Source organism: Martes martes (genome assembly GCF_963455335.1).
Source record: "Martes martes genome assembly, chromosome: 5".
NCBI lineage: Eukaryota > Metazoa > Chordata > Mammalia > Carnivora > Mustelidae > Martes > Martes martes.
Genome location: NC_137892.1, coordinates 50,119,785 through 50,134,247, shown reverse-complemented (window position 1 = coordinate 50,134,247; position 14,463 = coordinate 50,119,785). Strand labels below are relative to the sequence as shown.

Sequence of the window (14,463 nt, the reverse complement as noted above, 5' to 3'; positions counted from 1 at the left end):
CCCCAAAGCCTAAACACAAGCAAGTTTCAAAAGGTTTTATGGATCTCCCCACTTCCCGCAGGAACAGGAAGACTTCCAATATGTGTGGCACAGAAAATATTTTCTTCCTATTATTTAAAAGGCCTTTACCACATGATTGTTTCCTTTTAGATATCTCTCTCAGATATGTGCCAGGTAAAGTTTAAAACTATACATGATTTTTTCCTTGCTTCAGACGCAGTTACATGTGAATTACGTGTGTTATGAGGTATAGGTATGTAAACAACTTAACATCTTTGATCCTTGATTTCCTTATCTGTAAAATAGGAATAGACCATCTCAGGATACTTGGCGGCACCAGTTCTCTTCCACTGGCCAGTCTCCCATGGAGGAGATCTGTAGGCAGCAGCCATGGCACCCAGCCCGAACGGCATGATCCCGAAGCCCCACTTCCATGAGGAGTGGCAGCAGCACGTAGCCACGTGGTTCAACCAGCTGGCATAGAAGAGCCACAGACACAAGGTCTGGCAAACCCAGGCACACCTCATGGCCAAGTGGACCCACCAGGCCCATTGTGAGGGGCCCCACAGTGAGGTATCACACCGAAGTGTGTGGCAAGGGCTTCGGCTTGTTAGAGTTACAGGTGGCTGGAATTCACAAGATGGCGGCACGGGCCATGGGGATCTTGGTGGATCCAAGAAGGTGGAACAAGTCCAGAGAGTCCCTGCAAGCCAACGTGCCATGCCTACAGTATTGCTCCAAGCTCACCCTCTAGCCCGGGAAGCCCTCGGCCCCCAAGGAGCGAGGCAACTCTGCTAAAGAACTCAAATTTGCTACCCAGCTGACAGGACTAGTCATGCCCAGATGGAATGTCTATAAGAACAAGAAAGCCAGAGTCATTACAGAAGAGGAGAACTTCAAGGTGTAGCCAGTCTTTGCATGGCCCATGCCAATGTCGGGCTCTGTGGCATCCAGGCCAAAAGGCCAAGAAAACTGCATGACAGGATGCTGAAAAGAAAAAATAAAGTGCCACTGGCAACTTGTAATTTAAAAAAAAGTTGGGAATAATAATATTTAACTTATATGATCAATATCCTTCCAACGCTATGCTAAGTGCAGCAAAGTTATTAATAAACTTAATAATTTCATGATTGTTTGATACTTGTACTACTGGGGAAGTTTCAAGAACCCAGACTGCTTCCCCAAGAGCTTCCTTCCAAGCGAGGATTATATTGAACCTGGCAAGGAAAACCCACCAACATTTAGTTTATAGCTATGCTGACCTCAGATTTGGAGAACAGGTCTACAGTTCTAAACATATATCTCAACACACAGTCCCAGTCAAATCTCCTTTCACAGAATACAAATTATTTTCTTGGCAATCTCATCATTTATTGCTTCACAAACTTCTCTCCAGATTTCTTCCAAGATAGAGCCAGCTAGACCATTGTTTTCCACATTTTTTTAAATTGTGATAAAAATACACATAACATAAATTTTACCATCTGTATTAGTTTTCCAGGGCTGCCATAACAAATACCACGGACCGGATGGCTTAAACACCAGAAATGTTATTTTATCACAGCTGTGGAAGTTGGGAAGTCCAAGTTCAAGGTATCCAATATGATTTCTCCTGAGGCCTCTCCTGTTGGCTTGCCGATGAACACTTTCTGCTCACTTTCTTCCTCACTTGGTCTCTGTTCATGTGCACACATTTCCGCAACCTTTCTGTGTCCAAATTTCCTGGTAAGGATACCAGGCAGTTTGGATTAAGGCTACTCTAAGGGTTTCGTTTTGACTTAATTACCTCTTTAAAACCCTATCTCCAAATACAGTCACATTCTGAAGATATTGGGGAGTTAGGACTTCAACGTATTAATTGGGGGAAGGAGGACCTAATTCAGCCTGTAACACCATGAGTGCAGAGCTCAGTAGTGTTAAGCCAATTCCCAGTCGTTGCACGATCCACCTCCAGAATGCTTTTCATCTTTTAAGACTAAAATTCTATGCCCATTTTATTTTATCTTTTTTAAAGATTTTAATTATTTATTTGACAGACAGAGATCACAAGTAGACAGAAAGACAGGCAGAGAGAGGGGAAAGCAGCCTCCCTGCCAAGCAGAGAGTCCGATGTGGGGCTCGATCCCAGGACCCTGGGATCATGACCTGAGTTGGAGGCAGAGGCTTAACCCACTGAGCCACCCAGGTGCCCCCTACCCATTTTACAATAACTCCCCATCCCCCCCCCCTTCTTCTCTGTCCCTGGCATCCACCATTCTACTTCCTGTCTCTATGGATTTGACTATCCCACATACCTCATTTAAGTAGAATCATACAGAATCTGTCTTTTGAGAACTGGATTATTTCACTTAACAAAATGTCCACCAGGTTCAACCATGTTGTAGCCTCTGTCAAAATTTCTTCCTCTTTTTTTTTATGGTTGAATAATAATCTGTTCTATGTATATACCACATATTATTTTCTCATTTATCAATGAGTGGACACCTAGATTGTTTTCACCTCTTGGCTGTTGTGAGCAACACTGCTATGTATATGGGTGCACAACTATCTCTTCAAGGTCCTGCTTTCAATTCCTTTGGATATATACTCAGAAGTGGACTATCTGGATCATATGGAAATTCTGTTGGAGTTCTTTAGGAGTTTTCCATAGGGGCAACACCATTTTACATTCTCACCGATGGAGCACAAGCATCACCAGTTTTTCCACATCCTTATTGCTCATTCTTTTCTATTTGTTTGGTTTTGTTTTTTTGTTTTTTGTTTTTTGTGGGGGTTTTTTTGCAGTAACTATCCTAATGCATGCTAGATTTGCAGTCTCCTAATAATGATGTTGGGCATATTCTTATGTGCTCGTTGGCCATTTGTAGATCTTCTTTGGAGGAATGCCTATTCGAATTCTTTGCCCTTTCTGAATCAGGCTAAATATTCTCTTCACTAAGACCAACAGTAAGAAATATATGTCCAGCCAGTGTGAACTTAGGCCCATGGGCGTGCACACAATCACACACCCTTGCTGCATCAGATTCACCCCAATATTTTCCATTCTGTTTTCTTTTAAAATGCTGGTCACCCTCTGCTAAACTGTTTTTACAACTGACTGATGGATTGCAACCTAAAGCTTGAAAAACAAGCTAGACTCTACGTTTCTCCACCCTTAGATAGGAGTTCTTCCTCTTACCTGTACTGTGCTGAATATCTTCTCTCTGTCCTGCACATATATCCTTCACCCTACTGTACTCTCTAGGAGGCTGACCTCTATGAACCACGTTAGTGGACTCCTGTGACCTCTGACTTCCTGTTGGGTTTGGCCAATAGAAAGAACCGCAGGAGAGCTGGAGGAAAAAGAAGATGGAGCGTGTATGACCCTGCCCCCACCCCCCGCCACTCCTCACAGGCAGCCTCTCTAGGTTTAAATAAACAGTACTTACTCTCATGTCTCCAGGCCTGTGAAGATAACAAACCCCATTATTAGTAGCTCCCCAAGCCTACACTCTCCCTTGGTGGGTCCCCAAACCCTGCCCACACCTTCATAAACAGTCCCTTTCTCAAACTCTCTTCAAATTCTCCTGTTTGATCCTGTCATCCCTTTCTTGCCAGAGCCCTAACTTCTTAAATATAGATGGTCATTTTACTATCCTCTCTGCTTTTCTTCATACTTCCAGTTTTAAAAAATGAAAAAGTAAAAAGAGAACAGTTATGAGGAATCACTGTAAAGTAGAGATGGTCCTTGACTTACTATGGCTCAACTTCCGAATTTTCAACTTTACGGTATAAAAGTAATACTCATTCAGTAGAAATTGTACTTTGAATTTTGGTATTTTCTCAGGCTAGCAATATGCAGTACGATTCCCTCCCTGACAGCAGTGAGCCACGCCTTCCGTTATGTCACATGATCATGAGGGTTAGCAACCGATATACTTACAAGTATTCTCTACCCACACAGCCATTCTGCTTTTCACTTTCGGTATGGTGTTCAATAAATTATGTGGAATATTCAATAATTTCTTGTAAAATTATTTTTGATGACTTTACCCAACTGTAGGCTAATGGAAGTGTTCTGAACACATTTATGATAAGCAAGACTAAGCTATGATATTCGGTAGATTAATATACAGCAGGTTAGGTGTATCAAATGTATTTTTGACACAATATTTTCAATTGATGATAGGTTTATTGGGCCATAACCCCACCGTAAGTTGAGGAAGATCTGTAACCAGAAGTGATGCAGGTGCAGTTAATGCTTCCCCAAGATCTTGACTCTCTCCGTGGTCACTTGGCTTGCGTCCAACCGCAGCCACAAGATGACTGATATTTGTTGTCTTCTCTTTGTTTTGTGTTTCTCTTTTAGCCTCAGCTTACCTGTTCACTTTCCCCAAATTTACTAGTCACTTACATTATTTCTAATAACCAAACTTGATGCATTTCCCCTTCCATAAAACAGAGGCCCTTCTGATAATGAGAGTCCATGCAACGAAAGATATTAAAAGTGATTGATAAAGGGAATATGAATTATACCTTTAAAATGCCTCCTCTTTTTGCCCCTCCACTCATGGTAAAAACTTCTCTCGGTATTATCTCTTCCATTAAAAAAAAACTTTGTTCAATTCCATACAAAACTAGTGTTACTGGTTTCTAGACATGTTCTTCCTGACTGGGAGCCAGACAGGGAAAAGGAAAAAAAAAGGAATTAAATATGTCATTTTCAGGAACATTTTTTTTTTTCTCACAGGTTTAGAGTAGATCCATAGTAGAAATGATCCTGCATCTACCACCTTCCAACCAATAGCTTTTAAAACTCACCAAGAGGACAGGTGTCAGCAAGAGGAGAAGCAGCGGCAAGCGCGGGAAGACGAATGGAAACGGGAGTGGAGACTGATAGAATGACAGAGCTCACACACTGGTCTCGAGAAAAGCCAGAGAGAACAAGAAGAGGAATCTGACTTATTTTGGAGAGGCTTTTCCTGGTCCCTCCTAACCAACTCCTTTCCCCTTACTCAGCCCAGGGTCTTTATAGCACACTCAGATTTTAAAAAGTGCATTATCTTTTCCTCTTTCCATTTCCCTTGTCTATTAAGACCGTTGGAGGGGTGGAAACCCTTGATGGCACTAGTCACATAGCAATAACCTCAGGCAGACTTTGATTTTCCTAGGGAAGCGATTTATAATTGTCTCCTTATTGGTTTTTGTTGTTTACAGGAGAGAAATCCAACCAGCTATACATCTCCTTGGTTCAACATGACGTCCCAGTTAAATATAAGTACTTCCTTAAAATATAATTTCCATGATAGGACATGTAAAACACAGACATCAAATCTCCTCTTTTTCCTGAAATCTTGGTTCTTAAAAAGCAAAGATTTTCTATGTGGAAATCGAGTTGCCTGTTGAGCACTTCTTACCAGCCAGACATGGTTTTAGAGCCTTGGTGACCAAAATAAAATTCTGACCTCAAGAAATATGTAACCAGTCAGGGGAGAGAGGTGAAGAGAGAAGCAGGGACCAAAGCGTGTGTGACAGGGTCCCCACAAGGGTATGCGGGTACTGTGGAAATACAAAGTGTATCTACTCCGATGAAGAGGCCCAGGCAAGCATTCTTAGACATTATCTGATCAGGTGAGAAGTAATAGACCACTAACATTTACTGAGTATTCACTTGAACCCACGTATGGTTTTGGCTCCCACTCATTTAATCTTCATAAAAACCCTGAAAAGGAGATACAGTCACTGACATCACCACTGTCATCATCATCATCACCATCAAGGTCCAGGAGAGCAAAGGACTGGGAAACAGGGAGCTAGGATTCCAATCCAGGCAGTCTCCTTTCAGAGCCTGCGTTCTTAACTAACCACACAAAAGAGCCTTCCAGAAGAAAAGAAAAGGGAGCAACATGAGCAAAACCCAGAGGGGGTAAGAAAGCATGTTCTATTTGAGGAGTTGAAATTAGAAATTCCACAAGGCTCAGCAAAGAGCACAAACATAGTAAGAGGAGGAGAGAGGGGACTGGAGATGCAGTCAGGGGTCAGATCACAAAGGGCCATTAAGGAAACTGGACTTAACCTGAAGGCATTGGGGAGCCATTAAAGAGTTTCAACAGAGAAATGATAAAGCCAGATTCACATTTCAGAAAATCACTCTAAGGGGGTTTGAAAAATGGATTGGAGGGAATCAAGACCTGAGGCAGGAAGATCCATTAGGACATTTTTGCACGAGTCCGTAAGAAAGTTCATAGCACCTAAATAAGGAGTGATGGTGATGGGGGGAGCAGGTGGAATGGTGTGATGTGAGACGAAGAGAACTGAAACTGGCAGTTAATTGGCTGCAGGCACGGAGAGGGAAGGCGGACTTGGGATGACTCTGCTCTGTCCCTCGGCCACAGGATGAGTGCTAGTGCCATCTGAAGACCGGGAACACAGACCCAGCACGTGGAGGGCCCGGGGCTCCTGAGTTCCGCGAGTGGCACACGGACTCTGAGTGGCCCTGGGTGCTCTGGGCAGGATATTCCAAGAGACGGTCACATCCGATCATCAGGAGCGAGAGCTGCACTACGGACACTGATGTGTGAATCCCCAGTCTGCATATGGAAACCCAAGTTGTGGGCGAACACACCCAAGAGCCAGAGGAACTGACAAGGGAGGAGGACCTAAAGCCGAAAACAGCTAGCACCACCTTATCAGGGCCACTGAGAGACAGGGAACTCAGAAATGATGCTGAGAAGCCACTGCCAGAAAGGCAGCTGGAAAAGTCACAGAATATGTAGTCACAGAAGCCGAGGCAAGAGAACGCAGAAGAAAGATCTGTGAGACTGTTTTGCAGGAACCATCACAACAGGCTATAATTTCCTTCTGTTCCAGGAAAAAAAAAAAAAAAAAAAAGCCTCATGCTCAGAATTCACAGGACTCCACAGACTTAAAATGTTTTATTACTATGTGAATGACATTTGTGGGGCGACTCAAGAGAATGTTCGACTTTAGGAGCTACTTCTGTTTCCTCAGGGTGGGATCCCTGCAGCCATAGTGGCCACTGATACTCGTTCAGTAAACCTAAAAAATTCATCAGTTTTTCCAGACTTTCTCTTTTCATGGTCCCATTTAATTTCAGTAACAGGAGAGAAAGGATCTGTCGCATACTTCAAATAGATTGATCATAAGGTTATCTATATGAGACTAAAGAAAAGCTATCAATGATGTTTTATATAGATTTTAGTCTTTTCCATTCTCCTGTCAATGTTATTTTACCTGTTTCAGTCCCAAAGGAAGACTGATTAGGTTTAGTTATATAAATTGAATCTTTGATGCCTTCAAGTCTTTTCTGAAAGAGAGGTACTGTAGTAGCTGGATAGGAAACAATCTGGTTGACAATTCTGCCATGAAGTTACTGAACATTAAGACATTTTGTTGAGGTGTATTCTGTACTAAAAATAGAAGTATCAAACTACATCAATTATACACACCGATTCTCAACTGCCATTGCATAACCCTGATGGCTGTTTCCTGGAGAAAAAAGAGAGGTGATAAATACCTCATCTTTGAGTTACTAAAAATATCTTTCCCTATTTGAAAAGAGAGTCGGTGCTTGTATTTTGTAAATCGGAGAGCGTAAGAATCATCTTACTCAGGTAAAGTTTGTTAAGAGAATTCAGTACCAACATTAATTTGTCAAAATATGCTGAAGACTTGGAAACAGGTTGTGAGAAGAGGGTTTTCAGCAGCTGCTGATGATTTGCTGGGCGTTCTGAGCAGTCCTGAGGGAGCCAGGAAGGGCTGTGGGAGGACAGAGGAAAGAGAGCGGGAAGGTTGCAAGTCGCTGCCTCACTTGTCATTTCTCTTCTTTTGTTTACATCCTTGTTCATTTGTCCCCATCAAAGGTATGTATTTGGGGTGACATAACTGCCAGCCTTTTTAATAATATGCCATTTGTTGTGATGAACGGGAGATTTAATTCCAAACAGCCAATGAGGAACTGTTGGGATGATCCAGACACTCTGTAACCCCAAGAAATGACAGGATGCCTACGGAAGGGGCAGAGTGCACGCAACAAAGGAGAAACTCTGTGGGAAGATGGAATATTATTTGGTCATGTTGGAAGGAACGACTGGTCTGCTGTACACTTAAATCCCTCCTAGCGGAGTGCTTAAATTTGTGAGGCTTTCTGTAATAAAACCACAACACATTTTTTCCCTTAGTCCTCCACTTCCTAATCTTCCTGCGTTCTGACTTGGCTCTTTCAAATTTAGGCCTCCGTCTTGCCCTAATCTTCCTGTGACAGCAGCTTGTAAATTTCAAGCTCTTTCCATTCGCATTTGCCACCCACCCTGCCATCAACACCTCACTCACTGATCCTTGGGTTTCCAGATCTGACCTGGCATAACCTTGAGGCAGGCTTCCATGATTGACAGCAGTTGCATTTATAGTATTGTTTCTCAGAGACAGGAAAAGACCAGAAGATTTGCAGTGGCAACTGCCAAGGAATTTTATGTAAAGAATTGTGGGTTATAGGAGCTTTTCTGACTTGAACAGAAACCAAAATTCAGGTCACTCCTAATACACATAAGCCACACAGCATTCTGTGACCTTTCTGAGTTTTGTTTTTTTTTTTATATATTTATTTAGTTTTGTGTTGTCATTTCCCTGACTCTTCCAATCTGACTGCTATTTTCTGGGGTGGTGGGTGGTTAAGAATGAGGTTGTGGAGGTATCATCAGTCTGAATTCCCCTCCCCACTTCTCTCCTGTTATTTCCTCTTCTGCCCCTTTCCCCTTATCTTTCCAAATCCTTCTTTGTCCTAGTTTTCATCATTTCTCACCACTAACCAAGACTGCAAGGCAGAGGACTAGGGGGGAACAGGACGATGTGACTGGGTGGGCACTGGATTCCAGTCCCCGCACACATAAATACACACACACACCTTCACCAACAAAGCTTAAATCAGTTTCATGTGGGACGGGGGAAGTGGGGGCCGGTGGGCGTGGCAGAAGTTACCACTTTCTGGCATTTCAACCAAAACAAAAGTCACTGAAATACAACCTTTTCAAACTCAGTGTGTTATCATTGACATTACTGGCCATATCAGTAATGTTGAAACATGACTCAACATCACAACAGATCCCAAGTGTTCTCAAATACCCTGACGACAGAATACTGCTGGCCCTTCTGCTAATGCAAAGACCAGAGCCTACATCAGGCATATACAAATATTTTAGGTTGTTCTCTTTGTAAATAAACATTTGACCAGCAGCTTTAATTCTGATGGCATATGCCTGAACCTCTAATGCTGACATAAATTTTTAGACTGCTGTTTGACGAGACCCACAGACTCCCAGAGTTTCTTCTTCTTCTTCTTTTTTCCTTTTGGATGCAAGGGATCTTTTAGAATCTACAAAAGATGGCCTTCTCTGTGTAAAATCAGGAATACCCGCTGTCTTTCATCCTTAGACTGAAAGAATGGCTCGTGCTCAGTGATTAACGAACTCTGAATTAGGAATAGGTCCTCCAAGGGGTGCTATTTTGTATTAACAAGGCAAAACATGAAAGTGGAAGGTAGAACTATGCTCCCTCAGCACCAAAATGTATGTCGCCTTTGTCCCTATTATCAAGAAAAAGAAAATTATTTAATTTTTGTATATGTTTTCAGATTTTCCCCTTAAACTTCAAAATGCTTTCCTTCAGGTAATTAGTGCTTCACTGACCAAGTGAAAAAGAGAAAGAAAACAGATGCATATCAGGCAAGAGGACAGATATCATGGGGGGGCATGCAAAATTGAGAATTCTTTTTTAAGGCATTTTTCACAATACTTTTCTGGGTGAAATCACTCGTGCTACTCCTGGACAACAGTTCCTTAACTGGGATAAATAAGGATAACTAGGATTCCGAAGCTGGATATCCTGTCTACTCTGAACATTTCACTCCTGCATTTCTCAGTTTTACCTCTCGTCACAAAACCACCACAGCACGACATTCTATTATTCTATTTCTGGAATAGGGAACAACTACCCCATTTCTGGTTAGATCATCCGTGTTCTAACAGAAGTCCTTTTGGAGAGGAGTACAATCGGCTCAGTCGATTTCAAATTTCTCTCCCATTTTCTTTCTTCCTTCTCAGCATCAGGTTGAGATCCTCCATTTTGTCCCTCTCATCGGCAAAACACGAGTGTGGCCTGGACTGAGGGGACTGCGGTTGCCAGGGTGACCCAAAGGACCGGTTACCGCACACATGATTCGGCAAACGGAAGTTCCTCAGTCGGACCCAAAGGCAGAAAAGAAGATTTGCAAACTTGCCCAGGGCAAAGCTGGTGTAAAGTTTCAGATAAATGTTCAAAATTAACCACCTCCTGTTACTCCTAAAGTACAAAAATAACTCCCTGAAAATAATTTTCAATTTTTTATAATCTTTCTCAGTAATCCTTCTCTTCTCCTTAAAAAAGAAAAAATAAATAAATACTGATAGTTATAAAGGAAAGAACATTCTTTGCTTTGAGGGGCATTCAGAACAGATTTGATTCATATATGCAGGAAACTATGTAGATGCTTAACTGCAAGAGGAGTTCAAAGCCACCATTTTCATTCCTGAAGGATCAGAATCAGCAACAGGGTAGCCTGAAGCTCGAGTTGCCACTTCACATCAGTGGGTCCAACACTGACTTGCAGAATCTTCTATTAATATGTTGACTCTTTGTACAACGTTAAGACTCCACAGCTACCATATTTTTAAGCATTCATTAGGACAGTCACTGCCTGGGAACACAAGAGAGAAAAGAGCAGAGATGTCCATCATGCAGTGGGCAATCCAGTTCTCATGTTCCCTCGAAGAACTACATTTTGCTTTTTGCTTTTTCTGGAATTTTGTGCAGGTTTGTTCTGATTCTCTACTTCCCTAAAGCAAAACTTTAAAAAAAAAAAAAAAAAAAAAGCTTATTTGCCAGTTAGGATATACTAGATTTTCTTCACTTTTTACATTTGACAAGTAGCATTTCAACTTAAATTGAATGGTTCTTTCAATATCATTTAGATTAATTTCAGTGATAATTGGGTAAGGATTGCTTCAGCTCAAGAAAAACTTGGAACAGTCTAATCACACCACTGCATGTTTTTAAATTCAACAAAGTTTACTTAACATGTCAAGATTTAAAAAAAATAGTATGTTCAATTGCTATGTGGAGTGGTAAGCATTTTATATCAAACATCTTTTTTCTAGGTATTGAGAGTCATTATTTCCTTTTGATAGCTGTGCCTAAGATTAAATTTAAAAAATATTTCAATTTACCAAGTACTCAGGTGTAATAATTTTCTTAGTAAATATATTTATTTCAAGGTCAACTTGATAAATGTAACAACCATAAAAATTTATGGAGAGAGTTGAGGATGTTTGGAGAAAGATTACTGCCTGGAACTCCCCAATCATAGTATCTGAATCCAAAAATAGTTTATTCCAAGACCTAGAGCCACTTCAAGAAGTCGGGGGTTCTTGGTGTTATAGCAAGGATTTTCCTATTGACATTCTTTCACACTGCGTTTGGAAAAAAATAAAACAGGGGAAAAAATGGCATTAAAAAGTAGAATGAAAATCATTTGACAGATGTTTCTAGCTTCAATTTGGACAGTTGGCACTAGAGATAAATATTCATACTCTATCTCATCTTGTTTGACAAATCCTAAGATATGTTGCTTTAAACACCAAATTCTGGTACTTAGGAATTTTCAGAAGTATGACTAGATCTTTTTAGACCAGAAACATATTTGTTCATTTTGTCCGCATCATAGGTAAAGTATTAATCCATATCAGATTTATTACCACGTTTATCCCCATTTAGTATCAGTCCTGTTGTTGTCTTCTCTGCAATATTTCTGCCCCACAGACTGCACCATCTAGATACACCAAAGAATATGGCTTAATAAAACCTACTACCACTTCCCCTCCAGGTGACTGTTTAGTGTGGAAATATGTTTAATGTAAAGTGTTTAGTATGGAAATATTTCCCTAAAATCTCCAGATCCTGAAACTATCCACACCAATGGGATGAATTACTTAGAGTAGAAGTGCCTGTCAAATGATCTCTTCCAGAATTACTCCAAGATTTCAATGTTACACTTAACTTTTAACGAATACCTGTATTTCTTTTTTTTAATATTTTACTTATTTATTTGAGAGAGAAAGCACGAGTAGGGGGAGGGGGAGGGGGAGGGGCAGAGGGTGAAGCAGTTTCCCAGCTGAGCAAGGAGCCCGATGTGGGGCTCAATCCCAGGACCCTGGGATCATGACCTGAGCGGAACACAGACGCTTAAACCAACTCAGCTACCCAGGCGACCCTAAATATCTGTATTTTGGTAAAGTGAAATTATCTTCGAGAGATGCTAGGTACATTTGTTTATGTTTCTCATCCAAGGTGATCACATTTTAATGTTGCTTCTGACTATATCTGAGGTATTTAAATCCGTAGCTAGACAGTGACTCGTTCAAGAGTCTCTTTCCAATTCCACCTAACACATTGCATATTCATTAGGGCTACACAGTATAAAGAAGAATGTACACAGTAACATACTGCCAGGGTTTAGCTATTTTCAGTATCAACGACAATTATATCTCAAAGGGTTTCTTAGGAGGAAGCACTAATAAATGAAAAACTAGGCCCTTGGAGAACATAAAAATGGTATGGATTTTTTTTTGGTATGTATATATTTATTAAAAAATATATAATTATTTTGCATAGATCTCGGTCATCTGGCCTCAATAATTCATTTTCAAAAATAATCATTTGTGATTCTGTAAGAATAATGGCCATTTCCTTAATAATCCATTATTCAGACCTATTGATTTGGCATTCTTACAGTTTTTAAAAATTATTTCCTTTTTCACCCATGGGGAATGGCTATTCTTGTAAGGTCTCCTGTACTTCCTAGGTAACTAAATTCTGGTTCTTTACTTTTCTTGTTAGAGACACAATTTTTTTAAAGGGGTTATTCCATTCATTATATATTCTCCATCTTTAAGTAGATTAATTTTTCTCTACAGCATCATTTTTTTTAAGATTTTATTTATTTATTTGACAGACAGAGATCACAAGTAGGCAGAGAGAGAGGAGGAAGCAGGCTCCCTGCAGAGCAGAGAGCCCGATGTGGGGCTCGATCCCAGGACCCTGGGATCATGACCTGAGCCGAAGGCAGAGGCTTTAACCCACTGAGCCACCCAGGCGCCCCTCTACAGCATCTTTTTAAAATTGATACACTGACCTTGTATGGATCTATCTTTTCTCTCTATCCCTTTTTCTGGAAGCCATTCTAATTTTTCCATGCTTTATCTGTCAGTCATATATATATATATATATTTAAATCTTATCCTTTGCAATTCTAGTATACTTTTGCCTTGGACATAGTTATATAAGATTTCTTTGATGAGAACATACCGAATGCTTTGTTTTTGTAGTATGAAAAAGGAGGTCCATAGATGGGCTTCAGGAGGTCTAGAAGCTCTATGAAACTTTACACAAAACCTATACACGTTCATTTGTGGGGGGCGTGGGGGGGGGAATCCATTTCAAAAATCCTCCGAGGGTTTAGGGAGACGAAAGAGCAATAAACTTCTAATGTTGACGGTACCCAAGTACACCATGTACACAAGCCACCACAGTTCCACCAGCCTCAGCTATTCTCTCTCCAAGCAGTGGCTGCATTTCACTCAACTAAAAAGTGAGGGCAGACTGACCCAGAAAGACACCTTCTCTCATACAAATGTTGAGGTATAACTCGTTATTAGTTCCAAGGTATATCTAATTGACCCAACTCCTTGGGAATGTGAGCTTTCCATGAACAATAACCAGGCCTGCTTTTGCAGCCAGGGCCAAGGGAGAGAGTTTTTGGAATTCTAAATTAGAACTCAAGTGAGTTTTCTTATTCTAAAAATTACATAGAAAAAGTTATATGGAGTCATTTTTATGCTGCGAGTGGCTTAAGAATCTACCCTTAGTTATTTCCAAGGAAAACACACTATCAGTTCCAACCTGCTTTCCACTTAGGTCCCGCCTATGTAGGTCATTCTAAGAAAAGGCAAGGAAACATTTTATTTTGTTGCTTTTAGCTTTTCCTCTCAAAGATCATCATTTGATTACTCTGGCTATATAACTCTAAGCCAAACCTTTCTTCTGTTTTCCAGAGTCATATTGAACTCTACAGTCTTTCTCTGTCTAGATATTCACAAGTTTCCCTCTTCCCACCTCTGCATCCCTGCCTAATCCCAGGCCACAATGATAAGCCCTCTCTCACTTCTATTTGTTTCTATCTCTTGCATTGTGTCTGGTCCATATTAGAGTTCTAGAAATATTTGCTAATGCAAAAATAAATGTAACTGATTTTAAAAACCAGTCTTTTATTTAGTCATTCTTTATTGAGTGTTCTTTTAAAATATGTAAACTGAATTATTGACAAAGTAAGACACACAAATATAGTCTTAGGGCACCTATTTGGTTTCTTGTTCT

The 14,463-nt window shown here is 40.7% G+C and overlaps 1 pseudogene across 1 annotated transcript in view; it reads left to right on the top strand.

Annotated features, from left to right (window-relative positions):
- The first annotated feature begins 390 nt into the window (after positions 1 to 390).
- Positions 391 to 14,463, top strand: part of LOC308343294 (large ribosomal subunit protein eL13-like) — a 30,231-nt pseudogene continuing 16,158 nt past the window's right edge. Inside the window, exon 1 of the transcript in view lies at positions 391 to 962. The product of the transcript in view is annotated as a large ribosomal subunit protein eL13-like (transcript). The remainder of the gene's footprint in view (positions 963 to 14,463) is intronic.